Source organism: Neofelis nebulosa, chromosome 9 (genome assembly GCF_028018385.1).
Source record: "Neofelis nebulosa isolate mNeoNeb1 chromosome 9, mNeoNeb1.pri, whole genome shotgun sequence".
Taxonomy (NCBI): Eukaryota; Metazoa; Chordata; class Mammalia; order Carnivora; family Felidae; genus Neofelis; species Neofelis nebulosa.
The window spans coordinates 121,609,735-121,625,583 of record NC_080790.1 but is presented as its reverse complement, the minus strand read 5'-3'; the positions used below and the strand labels follow the sequence as shown (position 1 = coordinate 121,625,583).

The following is a 15,849-nucleotide window of genomic DNA, read 5'->3' as shown; positions in this document are numbered from 1 at the left end:
TCACTTCCTTGTGATGTACTCCAGTCACCTCTAAGGAACTATGCAGACTTTTTTCTCACTTTTGAAATAAGGTTATAGTGAAATATCAAAATTAAATGACCCATCACATCCGGCTTGAGATGTTTTTGAGTGATGGTTGTCATGTTCATTATACCCTGGCTAACTGTGACATAATAAGAAATACATATTTGGTCTCTGCCCCTGGTTGTTGAAGCATAGCCCTTAAAAACCCTGGTAATATCTGGAATGATAGGAGTTCTAGGAGCATCTTTGGTCTAATATTTGGTTTTTGACCCTGTTCCTGACAGAGCTCCCAAATCCCTTGCAATCTCCTGGATGCTAAGAGGGTCTTTTGTTCTAATGAGGTGACTCATGGTGGGCTTCTGGATGGGAGCTGGTCACCAGAAAGACCAAGCATGGTTAGAGACTTGGAATTTTCAGCCCTACTCTCTATTCTTTAAAATTTTTTTTAAGCGTTTATTTTTATTTTTGACAGAGAGAGACAGAGCATAAGCCGGGGAGGGGCAGAGGGACAGGAAGACACAGAATCCGAAGCAGGCTCCAGGCTCTGAGCTGTTGGCACAGAGCCCGACGTGGGGCTCGAACTCACACTGCAAGATCATGACCTGAGCCGAAGTCGAATGCTCAACCGACTGAGCCATGCAGGCGCCCCTACTCTCTATTCTTTGGGAGGGAGATTGAACTTCTAATCAGTTATGCCTGTGTAATGAGGCCTCCGTAAAAATCACATAACTATGGGCCTTGGAGAGCTTCAGGGTTGGTGAACGCATCCACGTGCCAAGAGGGTGGTGCACCTCAAGTTCACAGGGACAGAAGCTCCTGTACTCAGGACCCTTCTGGACCTCACCCTGTGTTCTTCTTCATCAGGTTGCTCATCTGTATTCTTGGTAATATCCTTTATAACAAACCAGAACACTAGCTATTATGTAGGTTATTTAATTGACTGAGCTCATTGTCCAAGTCTGTGGCTATATTCTGCACAGTTTATGTCCATTTTACTGTATCAAGTTTTTCATGAGGGTTATTTTAAGAAAAAATCTGCCATAATTGTCTTTCACATTTTTTTTTATAAATTCTTAGACATCTTCTATCGTTTATTGCTATTGAAAAAGAAATCCTTAACAACAAATTATTGTAAGTATCTCTTGCCGGTTGTAAGGACGCCAGCTTTCATATTAACGGAATGGTCAGCTATCTTACTGTATTTCTATTGCGTCCACTGGGTTCAGCGAGGAATACATAGACCACTTCAGGGCTGCAAGCAAAACTGATTTTGTAGAAGCGACTGATGGCTCACAAAACCCCAAGAAAAGCTGAGGGATGTAAAATCAGGATGAGGGGAAACACTGACTCTCAGGTTTGGGTTCAGAACAGTGAAGAAGGAATTGTCTCACCAGAGATTGAAATGTACAATAATGTGACTGTAATAAAATCAGTTTGATACTGACATAAGCCAAGGGGGATCAGAGAAACAGACTAGAGTGCCCAAAACAATTTCAGTACGTATGACCACTTAATAAATTAAAATAGTATTTCAATCCAGTGGAAATATAATAAATGATGCCAGCCCGACTGGTTCTCCATCATAAAGAAAAAGTGAGGTATTCACTTCATGTTACATTTAAAAAAATTCTAGTTGGGGTAAAAACAAATATTTTTAAATGTTATGAAAAGTTAGGAGACAATATGTTAAAACCTAAGGGTTTGAGAAACCTTTATAACTAAAACAAAACCCAAAAGCGTTAAAGAAAAGGCAGACATTTGACTGTATAAATAGTAGATCTTTTAAAATATTTTTAAATCAATACTAAAGCAAATAAAAAATAAATTCTACACATGCTAGATTAAGGGTTAGAATATATTAAAAATATACAAGTTGAAAATAAAAATATATGCAAATAAGCTGGAAAAAATGGACAAAATATATGAAAAGACAATTGCAAACAAATGGCCAATGGAAATCAAAGAATGGGTGCTCAATCTATCTATTAGGACCATGCAAAAAAAATTAACAAGGTGGTCCTCTATATACCCATCAGATGAGAGACAAATGTTTATTGTGAATAGGGTTATAGACTATGTGGAGTTCATATATTGTTGATGTCAGTGTGAATCAGGAGTATAGCTTTTTTTGGACAGTAATTTCCAAGGATCTTTAAAAATTAAAAGTATACATATCTGTTGGCCCAACAATCCCACTCCTGAGAATCCAATTTATGGAAATAAAAATACCAACATGTAAGGACCCATACATGGAAAATAAATATTTATTGCAGGATTTTTAACCTCAACAAAAAATGGAGGTGAGGGAGTCAATACTATTCAGATGAAGAGATTATGGTACATTCACAATAGGGAGTATTATGTTATCCCTACAATAATGCCTTAGATTCAGACCAAGTGATTCAAAAGGATTACCATAATCTATGTGAGGGAGAAAATCAAGATGTTGAGAAGCCTTATGGACTACGGTCATTTTTTAAAATAATAGCAAAACCTTTGCTACTTATATCTATATTGGTACTTAACTCTGTATCAACAGTTAAAGCCACAACTGTAGGCACTGGATGTGTGATCATTGAGTAGGGAAGTATGATATGTAAACTTCATTGTTAGCTCTCTGGGGCAGGACGGGGGAACAGGAAAAGAAAAGCAGGAGGCGCACATCAAAACTGAAATCTGTGTTAAAACAGCTAAAATAAGAAACAACTTAATATTTGTATATACGTATATACACATATATAAAGAGGTTCATGAACAGATGATCAGTAACACTGATTTTGTTTACCTTGGTACAGCAGGAGTTCAAGGAACCATTAAATTTATTTTTATTTCACTTTATTTTCACTGTAACACGTGTTTACAGAATCATAAGAAACCGTGAAGCTAGTTTCACTGTTGAAAAATAAGGAAGAAAATTATTTCGTTTCTTCCAGTTGTCTCCACGAGCCTTCTTGGCCACCTCAGTGTGAACCCCAAATCAGTAACCGCTGATACTTGGAAGACAAGTCCCTCTACATATCTGGGTGCACGTCAGTGGATCCTAACAAATCTTCACCTGATAAACTTTCTACTTTCCTGAGTTATCTGTGTGATGTCAGCTCATCGGACAGGACTTTCCTGACCACTTTATCCACTTGACCATCACAAATCATTCTCTAACTCTTCACATTGACTTTTTGGTAACACTTAATGCAGACTCCCCTTTGTTCTTTTTTTACTGCATGCAGTTGAAATCAAAGTTTGTTTCGCTTTCAGGCTCCCTGTTTTAATAATAATTTTAAAAGTTTAGTTCAGGCTATGTGTTTTCCTCGGGAAAAAAAAAATCTAGCTTTAGCTGTGACCCACAGGTTTTATTTTGAGGTTTTTTTTCCCCTCATCCTTGTTCAATTTTGTAAAAATAATTTGTGATTTACATTCCCCCCCCCTTTAATCTGTTGTAGTTTGAAAATGTTTTTTAGGTAGAAACGAGCTAGGTGCATATTTCAGGGGTAAACATCATTTGTTACTGATTTCCATTTTTCGAGGGACAGGGAGGAAGGTATCAGAAATCAGGGCCTATAAAATCTGTCCTTTGGAGATTTATTAACTTTTTTTGTGTGACTAGGTATATTAATTCTTTTTCTTGAAGTATTCCAAGGGCATAAAAAGTATTCCAAGGGCATACTTGGTTAAGATAACACATTCTATTATATAAATATATTAAATTGTACTATTGATTGTATTTCTCAAATAGTCTGTTTTTACCCACGTGAATTTTTATATTCCAAAGTAGTTACACAGAAATTTTCCAAATTTATTTTAACAAATGACCATGTTTTGAGTGTTCTAACCCAAAGTTTACATTTTGCTGCAATGTTTTTTGCTATATAAGAATGTACATCCTCTGTAGGTCTCTTTGTGGGTTGTTCCATTTTATTATTATCTAATATCCTGTTGAATGCACATGACCTTGATTTCTTTGTCCTGACATCAGTGTTTTCTCTAACCCTTAGGTATATTCATATTTGTCTCATAACACGCAATAATTATATTTTTCTCCATTCTCTCTTTGTAATTTAGAAGCTCTATTATATTTTTAAATCTGCTAATGATTCTCCCCCTCTAATCGTCACAGTGAAGCCTGTATTTCTCCCACTGATATGTCACATATCTACTCCCCACCCCCCGCCATGGACAGGAATGCTCTAGACAGTGTCACTTTTCACCTTGCTGTGAAACCTTTGGAATTGCAGTGAACCCTGCCAATGACGAATATGGAGATGAGCTATGAGTGAGTGGCTCCTGGCCTCTGTCTAGCTCCGGCTCCCTGGCAGGGGCGGGTTAAAGTTCTTACACTTTAACAGGGTGGGTTGCGGTTGGAACATAAGGACCTTGCGACCATTTGGGACGTTCTCAATGCAGGCACCTTTCAGTTGGATACACTGTACTTCTCACCATCTTCACTTTTATGATTTTTGACAATACAGACCTGCAGATACCATTGTATGATACGTTTCATCAAATTCATAATACCAATCGTCTGCATTTTTCAACAGTTGAATTGTGTGGACCTCACTTCTCCTATTATGGTGGAATTGTATCATTTTTTAAATTAAACTTTAATTATCTGCTCTTTGCTACTCCCTTCGTTTGCCTCCCCCCACTACTTGATTTGGCTGGGAGTTGGGTTTTGGTTTTGGGGGGACAGTCTATTAAAAGGTCTTCCGTTGCTGCTCGTGTCCTCTTTTCCAAGGCACCTTACTTAGTACCTAAATACTAAGTACTTAGCTTAGCACCTAAACTACCAATTCATAGCAGCATTATCATCATCCAGTAATCCACTAGACCGTATTTATATAAACATATATATCATATCCATCTACTTTTTCATCTTTACCTGCTAAATATTTAGTCATTGCCCGTCACTGTTTCTTTCCCTTTTATACTTTCCAGTATGTTGAATGAAACCTCTGATTTTACTGTACTGACATTCAGAGGGCACAGTTAGTTATCAATGGACACAGATTGCATTCTCAGAGACCTTTCCTGATTCAGTTTTCTGCCAATGCATGTATGATATTTTCTCACATGTACGATATAGACATTGTAGCTATTCCTCTTAAGAGTCTGTGGTGTTGCAGAATAGGTTCCCATGTTAAAGGGAAATCTGGTATTAGGCAGGTTTACTCTGCTATGTAAAAATAATCAGCTATTTATAACTGGAAATGTTCAGGATTTATATGTGGCTCAGAAATTAGGAGTTTTAAAGGCTTAGATTTCTTTTCAGTAATTTTTTTCTTGAGACCCAGTGAGAACATTAAAACTGCAAGTTTGTCTTCCTTTAACTCTAAGAAATTATCTCGTGTTTCTTTTAAAATTATTACTTTCCCTCTCCTTCCTTTTTCCCTCCTGTTAATCTGATGATTCCAATCAGATATCCTGATTCTGCCCTCAAAACTCTCATTTTCCCTCTTGAATCTATGGCTATGTGTTTGCCCCTTCATCAACTTCATCTCCAAATCATGACAAAGTTATACTGCTTTGTATAATTTATTGCTTTTTGAAACTGCAAAATCATTAGCTGCTGAAATTCTTTTCCCTAATTTTACCTCCTTGACAAATCTTCCGTAGACTAAGCACCCCTTCTCCAAACCTAGGATGAAAATTGACCCCTAATACAAAGAAAGCCTTGATGCACTTACTCCCGCAGTTGGATAGACAGGCCCAAAGTGTCGAAACTTCACAGAATCCAGCAGAAACAGACCCCTGCTGTTGTTAGATTTTTTTTCCTTAAAGGTAAGATATATTATTTAAAATGGGGGGCGCCTGGGTGGCGCAGTCGGTTAAGCGTCCGACTTCAGCCAGGTCACGATCTCGCGGTCTGTGAGTTCGAGCCCCGCGTCGGGCTCTGGGCTGATGGCTCGGAGCCTGGAGCCTGTTTCCGATTCTGTGTCTCTCTCTCTCTCTGCCCCTCCCCCGTTCATGCTATGTGTCTCTCTGTCACAAAAATAAATAAAAAACGTTGAAAAAAAAATTAAAAAATAAAATAAAATAAAATAAAATAAAATGGGTAGAGGGATTCATTTCAACTCCTAAAACCTCCGTACTCCACTCCAGTAGTTTCAGAACACTGGAGTAATAGAAGCAAACATTTTACGCCATAATTCAGGAAAGGTTAGGAGACGGATTCTTCTGGAGCATCATGAAACACAGGAGCTGTGCCAACAGAAGCTCTCATTTCCACTCTTAAAGTGTTTTGGTCCCTCACCCAGAGACCAGACCTAAAAGAGGGCTGCTTTCCTCTCCTTTCCACAATCTCAGCCTCTGATAAGCCCCTTCTCCACTTCCGTCCTTCATTGAGCTGAGGGATTAGACACAGCAGTAAGTGACACTAACTGACCCCAGCAGGCATGCCAGAGGCCGGGACATATGCGGTGGGGCCTCGTGTGCAGAAGGGGAGCCTTAGGATAAGTTCAGACCGTCAGGAAGAGCAAATGGCAAAACAGACCAGGTCCCTGCTGCCCAAGGTCCACACAACAGGAGACAGGGCTCAGACCCTCTGCCTGTGGAATGAGCTCAGAGAAGAGCTGAGTGGATCAGCCCTGTAGCTCCAACTCTCATTTCCTTCAAGCTCTGCCAGGGTTGGGTTATTTTGTTACAAGTCCATTACTGATTAAACTTTCTCCAGGATTCCAGCAAGATCTTTCTGTCACTGACTTGAACCACTGTTCTTTCATTTCACAATAAAAAACCATTTCCTGACTTACACACAAAGCTTTGAGAAATGGAATTATAATAAATCACAACTATAATTCCTCCCATAAAGTAGAAAAATAGTGATTTTTAGTGGAGACATCTGGCATGACCTTAACCATGTGATGAAGGTGAACATCACCAGTCATGTCATGTGGAGATCGTGTGCCCCTGTGGGATCCTTGCCAAAAATCCATAACCATGAGGAGAATTAGACAAACTCAAATTGAGGCACTTTCTATAAAAGCCCATGATCCTTCAAAATAGTCAAGATCATGAAAAACAACGGAAGACTAAGAAACTGTCACAGACCAGGGTGGGCTAAGGATGAAATAAGTATAGTATGTTGCAGTTGGTCCCCAAACAAGAACAAGAACAAAGGACAGTAATTGGGGGAAACGTGAAATCCAAATAAAGCGACAACAAACTGCCAATGTTGATTTCTTAGTTTGGACAAATATACCACAATAATATATGATGGTAACTTTAGGGGAAAATGAAACTGAGTGAGACGTATATGGGAACTCTGTACTATCTTTGGTAATTTTTTTATCTACAATCAGAATAAATTCGTTTTAAAAAGACCCCCCCCCAATCTAAATACTGCAGTTTACTGCTCTTTAGCTCTAGGCTAGATGCAGTTTACTTCTTCTTTAGATCCAGTTACCTAGAAGAGCAGGTGTACCAGGAATATGGTGCTGACCCTCAGAGATATGTATTGAGCACCTACTGTATGCCAGTGATATCGTTCAACCATAATGTATAGATATTACCCATTGGATGTGGCAAAACCATCATCACTGGGGAACAGTTTCCTAGAGCTTATTTCTTGTTCTGCTGATTTTCTATCCTTCATGTCTCTAGCCATCTGAATGCTTAATCAAGATATTGAGGACTCTCCCCCACCCACCCACCCACCCACTGAAATTTTCTTTTTAGTAGCTCTTTGAATACATTCAGTGACTCTCGTTTGGGTAATGCACTGAGTTTGCTACCAGCATTCAAGCTAAATGGGAACAGTCTCTGAAATGGTATCTCTTTGCAAAGATAGAGTTGTTCAAAGGACATGGGACACAACTGGATGCACACCTTCATTCCTGCCCTCAATCAGGTCCAAACCGGATGGTGGGTAGAACAATGGGAGGCAGATAGCATCAATTTCTTCGCCAACAAAAAGTGCAAGAAATAGTATTTCCCCTTCCCCTGAAACCTGATGGGAATTCAAGAATCAAGAATGATCCTGGGGTGAGAGGAGAGGGTGTTTGGGAAAGGAAAGAGGAGAAAAGGCAGAAGCTGAGCCAAGGGTCCCGCTCTCTCTTGCCTTCTTCCTCTGCAGGGATGCATGTGGGGGAAGGAAATAGGCCATTAGCAAGTGTGTGCTCATTCCTGACAAATTTGAGATAATTCCCGTCAGCCATGGTCTCATCATTGTTGGATGGGCCATTGGAAGTTGAGTGTGTCCTCTCTGCATTTAAAGTCAGAGGAATGGATTTGGGTCACAGCCAGATCCCCTCTGGCTATCAATGTATCCCGCCTCGAACTGCAGCAAGAGAGAAAGAATTTTCTCTAGGACCCCACGCTTCCAAGAGCTAGGTAGGCATTCATATGTTTTCTTTGTAACAAAGTCTTTAAACATTATATAAAGAAGCTTAGGTCAATTTAAAAATCTCTGACCAAGTAACACCCGGTTTTCCAGAAACAGAAAACATGGTGGTTGCTAACTTCTTCCTAAACATGACTTACTGAAAGCTTTCTTGGTTAGGTGTCAGAAGATCTAAATTCTCAAGCTTTGCACAAAGTAGGTACTCAGAAGTCAATGGGTCCTGATGGCTGTAAAAATCCATCTAAAAATATAATACAGGCTGTTGACTGAGAGATTAATGTTCACCGTCTGTCGGGTGGAGCATGACAAGAGGTATCACCTAGGTGGATGATCAAAACTTAGAGGTGAAGGACAGAGTAGGTAAATTTCCAAACAATTGAAACAAGCCGAGGAAGCATCTTGGAGCCATCACCTACATAAAAAGCAGGAGGGAAACGCCACCGCAAGTCCTACCGTTATTAAAACTACATTCTAACCTGCTAGCACACATTCATTTATACAGCATGCGGTTCAATGTCAGACAAGGCTGAGACAAATCAACAAATGTGTGATAATCTCATTATATTCTACACCAACAGCCACAGGGCCCCAGACTAGGGGTGCAGCTCAGTAGAAGGGACTTTTTTTTTTTTTTTTTTTTTAATGAGGCAGGTTTATGCCTGTAATGCCAAGGAGGCAGCTAGCATCTTGAATGGTTTGCTACTTAGTGTTTTATTATAGAAAACATCTCTCCTCTGAAAGATTATTTCTGAGGTTCATACCCTGGAACACAGGGCTTCTTCATGTCAGTAAATTTCTTTGAAGGGAGTCCAAGATTATATTTGCAACTAGAAAATAAAACAAAACAAAACAAAACCTTAGAGGGATGATTGGAGTCTGCCTTTTCTATGCTAACAACATTTTATGGGTTATATAAAAACTCAGAAATTGTACAAGTATCAAGAGCGAGCCCAGGGGAGACTATACCAGAGAGAAGGACACAGGAAAAAGTACAGCCTCTCTTCCAGTCTCCTGTGAAGGCAAATCCAATCGTGGGCGGGTGGGGGGGTGGGGGGAGCCTCTCCAGATGGGCTCAAGAACAAACCTCCACATCTTACTGATCCCCAAGAATTAGATAAGAACTCTCCAAAATAGAAATTTTAGAATATTTCTGTTTAATGTTCTATAAGGTGTGAAATCTATGAAATCAAAATAAGCATAAAGTAAAATGATCAAAAGACAGAAAAGATAGTTAAGGGGGAAGATTAAAAGATGCATTATTTGCTTGATCTTTGCATTAAGGACCCATAGTAAAAGTGGTAAATAATAGATTTTATGATAAAAAATAACCTATATTGGAAGAGACAAAAGGGAAAAGGGACTTTGAAATTTAGATGCAAACAAACAGTAAGGAGCCTAGTGCAGTATAGGGTATGTATATATATATATATATATATATATATATATATATATATATAAAATCTATGGTGTGTGTGTGAGAGAGAGAGAGAGATGTGAATATAAATAAACTATGCATATAAGACCCATCAGAAGTAATATTTAAAGGAATATTAGAAGACATTCTTAAGTAAAAGAAGGCTGCTGACTACAATAATTCATTAATCCTTGTAAAAAAAAAGTTAACAACAGAGTAAAGCTCAGGTAACATACTGGTAATTCAAATATAAAGCATACATCCTATGTGGAAATGGGAATAAAAGGTAGCTTGATTTAAATAGACCCCGAGTCATGGTAGCTTGATAGTTGGATACCCGCCACACAAGTGTCTGAATAAACCAACCGCAGAGTTTTGAGGGGAAAAGATAATGGCCCCAATATCCCATACCCAATTACTCCGTGAGGGCAGATGAAAAACATTCTCAGACAGGCATGGGCTCAGGACAGAGGCAATCCGTGTTCTCTTGCTGAGAAAATTACTCTAAGTCACTCTACCTGAGCAAAAGATAAATCAATATAAACAACTCAAGAATGAGGAAGTTGTGGTAATAAGGGATTGATGGCGTCCCTTTGGGCATTGTACTTCTTAGCCCTTATTGAGTTCTTTCCACGGCTTGACTAATGGTGGGACAGATAGCATGTGGCAATCTCTTCCTTTTAAGAGGGAAAGGCATTGCAGTTGTAAAACAGGACAAATGGATGTGCCTCCTCCCACCGGCCCCAGAGGGGAACAGAGAACTCCATCAGAACACGCCGGTCCTTTCCATCTGCTTCAACTGTGGTCAGCAAGGGCACAACTTGGTCAGCCCCCAGAGTGAGCCCCGGACACCTCTTGCTGGCTTTGGCAACACTCCTCACAGGTCTGGCTGCAGCCCACTAAAATGGAAAATGAACGAGCAGGGATGAATTCTACGTCCACAATTCTCTTTCTCTAGCTTTTTCTTTTTTTTTTTTTAATCAAAAATAACTCCTCTGGATTAAACTGATGCAGTCAGGACCTGATTTTTCTCTCCCATTACTGCTTTCTCCTTTACATGTCATGAACAAATAAATAATTTGGACAGTTAAACTTTGTGTGAGAATTGCATTTATACGTATAACGAAAAGCTCGTTTTCACACTGTCCCGAGTTTTCTTATGCAGAAAACCCTATCTAATCATTGGGAAAAGTTCTTGGTAGTGGAAAAGTGCGTATTTTTTTAAATCCCAAACACTAATACCATTGTACCAAAGTTAACTGATCTTCAGTGTGAAACTTCCCTGCTATTTTCAGTGCAACTGGGATAGACTGCATTTTAAATGGTGACGATGCATTTACAAGTGTTTCTTCCTAAAGACACAGGTCGCAGCCAGTCAGGATCTGTATGATGATCCGGAGATAAATAGTCCACACAGCAGGAATGTGAAGAAAACCCATATGTAAGAAGTCTCCTGCAAATAAGAGAAAGAGCATCAAACCTGCCTTTAACCAGTTGGAAAGGCATGCAGACTTCTTTGCACTTTGCGATTCTTCCCTCAGCACTTAATTCTGTAATCATCACACAATCATGAAAATTAGGCATTGCAATTTCATCCCTGGGGGAAATATGTGGACGCTGGCACCCTGACAAGTGTAACAGTATAAAAGGAAAATTACCTTAGGCTTACACTCCTTTCCCCCCCGCATTTCCAAGAAAGAACTAAATTTTTGAGGTTCATAGCAGAGAATTCTGCTGTGACTTCATCAGCATGGTCTTCCACCCTGTTGAGCGCTTACAAAACTCTACGTGTTCCAAACTCGGTTTCCTGTCCTGGAAGGTTAACCATCCACCCTTCATTTCCAAACATTCCACAGATGTATTCCGAGCCCCCCTCTATACCAAGCCTGTATGTAGTGACCTTTGGGAAGCATTACAGCCTAGCGGGGAAGAGTGGGCACTCCAGGCACACGTAGTCTGGGCTCCAACCCAGCTGTCACTTACTTACCGTCTTGGATGGCCTTTCCTGTGTTCCTTAACTTCTCTTATTTCTTCACTCGTGAGGGAAATACGAAAGCCAGCCTAACAGGTTATCGTGAGGACTACAGGAGAGTATGTGTGTAGGGTGCTTAACTTCTTATTATTAGCCACAGTAGCAATGTTAGTAGAAATAGTAGTCTGCTCAGGCTGGCATTAAAAAACACCTCGGGTGGGTGGCTTCAACACCAGAAATTTCTTTTCTCCCGGTTTTGGAGGCTGGAAAGTCCAAGATGAAAGCCTGTAAGATCAAGTACGGTTTCTGGCATGTTCTCTTCCTGGCTTCCGGATAGCCACCTTCTGTAGCTGGAGAGAGAGTAGTGGAGAGAGATTGAGCAAGCTGTCTGGTGTCTCTCCTTATCAGGGCACTAATCCCACCAGATCATGGCTCCACCCTCTAACCACATCTAACCCTGATTACCTCCCAAATGGCCCACCTTCAAATACCATCATATTGGTGGTAAGATTTCAACATATAATTTTGAAGGGACACAATTCAATCCATATTTTTTATTATGATGATGATTATTATGATTATTTCCACTTTTCAGCAGCATGATGGATCATTTATATCCTTAAGAGGAAGAACACACATTTTTTAAAAGATGTCAGAACCTACATGGAAGCGTAACTCAAAAGAAATCACCGTTAGACCTTCAAGAAATGGTTCAGCTCCTCATTTTAATGACTGTCTATCTCCAAGTATCCTGTATATTTGGGGGACCGGTTGTCTGCCCAACCAGGCTCTTCAGTGACCAACAGCAGGTATGGCTACAGTAAACATCGTAACATAAGGATTGTAGACATTTCTGAGGCAATATTTAGAACGGCCCCAAGCCATCCCTCTAATTTGGCTGAAATGTGTCCACAGCGTCAGGATTTACCAGTTGGCTTATACCATGTGCACACAGGAGACTCCAACAACAGGGCTCCCAGCTGGCCTAAGGAGAAACTTTCTTAACCCATCCTTGAAAAGAAAAAGCCAGCCTCTCACTCACCTCTGGATGGGCATATCAGGGTTTCTGGAACACCCATCTCACTTTATGGAAGGAGGCCGAAGATTCCTGATATCTGGGAAGAATGACACACTGAGTGGGGATGGGCTGATGTCATGAGTAGGGCCGTGTCCTCCTTATACCCTTCAGGGGAAGGTAAGGAACCATACAACAGTATGCTGGACCTGGGCCAGAGACAGTCGTTAAATACTTGGGCCTTTTGCAACCTGATTGTTGAATCTCAGCTTGAAATTGGTCACGATGAGAATATTTACACCATGAGAATCAGCAAATACTACAAGTCAGGACCTTTTTCTTCCCTAGAAGTGTTGGTGTATTAGCATACCACTGGACTTCAGTGCCTCCCATTTCAAAAAGTCCTGCACTGGGATATATCAATACAGATTCTTGGTTTCCACACAAAATTTAATGCATTATACTCTCACTCCTGACTCGGCATGTGTATTTTGGAAGGAAAAAAAAAAAAGAGTTGCCACAAACCTGGAAAACACATTTTGGAGGAATTTCTAAAATCCAACTATATACGTGAATGATCTTAGAATGACAGTGAGGAATGGGAATAAAACCAAATAATAAAGAAAGTGAGGGATCTTGACCAGATGACAAAAACATGCCAAGATCCCTGATATTTAAATTATCTTACCATCTGCACCTGAGGTATAAAGAGTTTGGGTCCGAAGTGAATCGAAGATATTTCAGTGCTAAGTGTGGTCCACGCACACGTCCCTGTAATCCTGCAAGCCAGTGATGGAAGGAGTCACGTCTTACTAGTTTCGGCGCTCATCGTATTTACCACAATGCCTGGCACGGAGAAAGCATTCAGAACATGGTTCTAGAATATAGGAGCATGTGAGTGAAAGAGTGAATGGTGATAATAATAACAATAGCCCCAATAATAATAAAACTCTAATGTTTGAGCAATATTTGTTCCAAATACGCATTAGATGCCACCACTGACTTGTTTAGGAGCTACTAACGGCTTCCCGTGTCACCCACACTCACCAGCCCTGGCCCCAAGCCCCTTCCTGCCCAGTTGCCTACCTGATTCTCATAGTCTCGTCCTCCGCGTCTCATTCGCTTGACTCTGGCTATGCGTAACCTTCTCGCTTCTCCTTGAATGTCCCTGGTTCAGATCTTTTAGACCTTGACTTGGCTCGCTCCTTGACTCATGCAGGTCTTTGCTCAAATGTCATCTCCTCACGGGAAATTTCCCTGGCCAATCTACCTAAAATGGAATTTCCATCACCTGGACAACGTTTGATCTCCTTAACCTGTTTTCCAAAGAGCCCTTATACTTTCTAGCATTTGCTGATTTAGTGGTTTGTTATTTGTCTTCATCTCTCTGAAGACTGAGTCTTTAGGGGCCTAAGGACTTTGTCCACCTTGTCTTGGTGCTGGAATGGTGCCCATTGTAGCAGGTTCTTGTTAAAAACTTGATAACTGATAAATAAATGAGTGACTTACTTTATTAACAAAATGCAAAAGAGTGACTGGCCAATGCAGCATGGGCTCGAGGTGAGTCCTGATTTGCAGAGGTGAAAAACAACCCTGCTACCTGCTCCCCGAGGCAAGCTCCTGTTTCCACATTGTTCAGTGCAACAGCTTTTCCGTCTGAATCTCCTTGTAATCTAGCTCCCGAGCCACAGAAACAGGACATACCCACGTGTGCGATGCAGACATGCCTAAAAGCTAACTAAATGCATTCCTCACCCCCAATTTCATTCTTATTCCAATTCATGACATTAGCAAAGCCAGAAAATGGGATATCATACTGCATTTTCTGATTTTCCACACTGCCACTCTCAGAGATAATATTCAGAAATGAGAGCGATCATACTATGCCCTTGGTAAAAACATGTTGGTGCTTATAGGTTAAAACCCAGATCCCCGGGGAAGGCATCAAGACTACTACTGCTCTGACTCAGACCTACCTTTCCATTTTCGTCTCCAGATTTGTATCGTCTTTTCTTGCCATTAGCTAGAGTCTTTACTCCAAGCATGCTGAATCTGGGTTTTGGTTTCTTGGGTCCACCATGCTTGTCCATGCCGCCATCTTTATACTTTCTGTAACCTCTAGATTGCCCCGTCTCTCCCCAGCCTGACACGTGGACCATCCCTCCCCCATCCCAAAGCTGCCTCCGGTAAGAAGCCCTTTCTAACAACCACCAAGCTCACTTAGTTGACTTCTCCTGCCATGTTCTTTGGAAATACTAAATGGGCTCTGGTTCTAACACACTTTCCCTCTTGAAATAGCTCCAACAAGAGTGTTAATCTCTCGGGTACACATATTTAACCCTCATCAACGAACCAGCTAAGTATACAAAGAAATTCTCTACAAATGCTGAGAAGAGAGAGCCAAAGGCCTAATTAATTTTTCAACACTGAAGTCTGAGTTTTACAATTTGTCTCTTTTTTATGGTAATAAATTTTTCTAAAACAAGCAGGGCCTAGTGATTGGGCAGGGGGCCAGCAATTCCCATTTGGCAAGGAGTTTTCTTGACTCAGACTGTGTATACTGGGAGAACAATGCCACAGGTCAAGTGTCAATGCTAGCCCAGTTCCCTTCTAATGAGAATGGAGGCCTTTCGTGTGTGCTATCTGCCAAAAGATAGCTGTGGACGTCCCGCCGTCTCTCACTCCAGTCTCTACAGGCACTCAGGGCCCTCGCGTATGCCAGTATTTTCAAATTCATTTCACAGACTTGAGGAATAGGTGATCTGGAAGTGAACTGAAGAGTTAGTTAGTTATTCAGTTAATCGTTTATTTAGTTATTCTATATGCAAGAAGTGCGCATGCTTCCAACACTAGCCTTTGATTCATTCTTGCCATTTACCCAATCCTAGCTGTTCACAAAGATCATCTAAATATCCACCATCCTCTCTCTCTCTCTCTCTCTCTATTCCTGGGTCAAGTCCCAATATTTCAAGAGGTCAGATTTCTAACTGCAAGTTGCAACCAGGGTAGAAATAATCCCTGCCCTTTTCCTAAGGCCGTAGGTGATGTGTGCCCACTCAATGCTGTAGGTGATTATGCGGATTAAAAAA

The 15,849-nt window shown here is 40.6% G+C and overlaps 2 long non-coding RNA genes across 3 annotated transcripts in view; both read left to right on the top strand.

The window, feature by feature from the left end:
* Positions 1-15,849, top strand: part of LOC131485761 (uncharacterized) — a 75,837-nt gene that overhangs the window by 32,472 nt on the left and 27,516 nt on the right. The gene's annotated exons all lie outside the window — the stretch shown is intronic.
* LOC131485760 (uncharacterized) overlaps positions 1-15,849 on the top strand; it is a 35,142-nt gene that overhangs the window by 14,013 nt on the left and 5,280 nt on the right. For both annotated transcript variants that reach the window (XR_009248997.1, XR_009248996.1), the window contains one exon: positions 5,661-5,799. This is a non-coding gene — a long non-coding RNA (uncharacterized LOC131485760). The remainder of the gene's footprint in view (positions 1-5,660; positions 5,800-15,849) is intronic.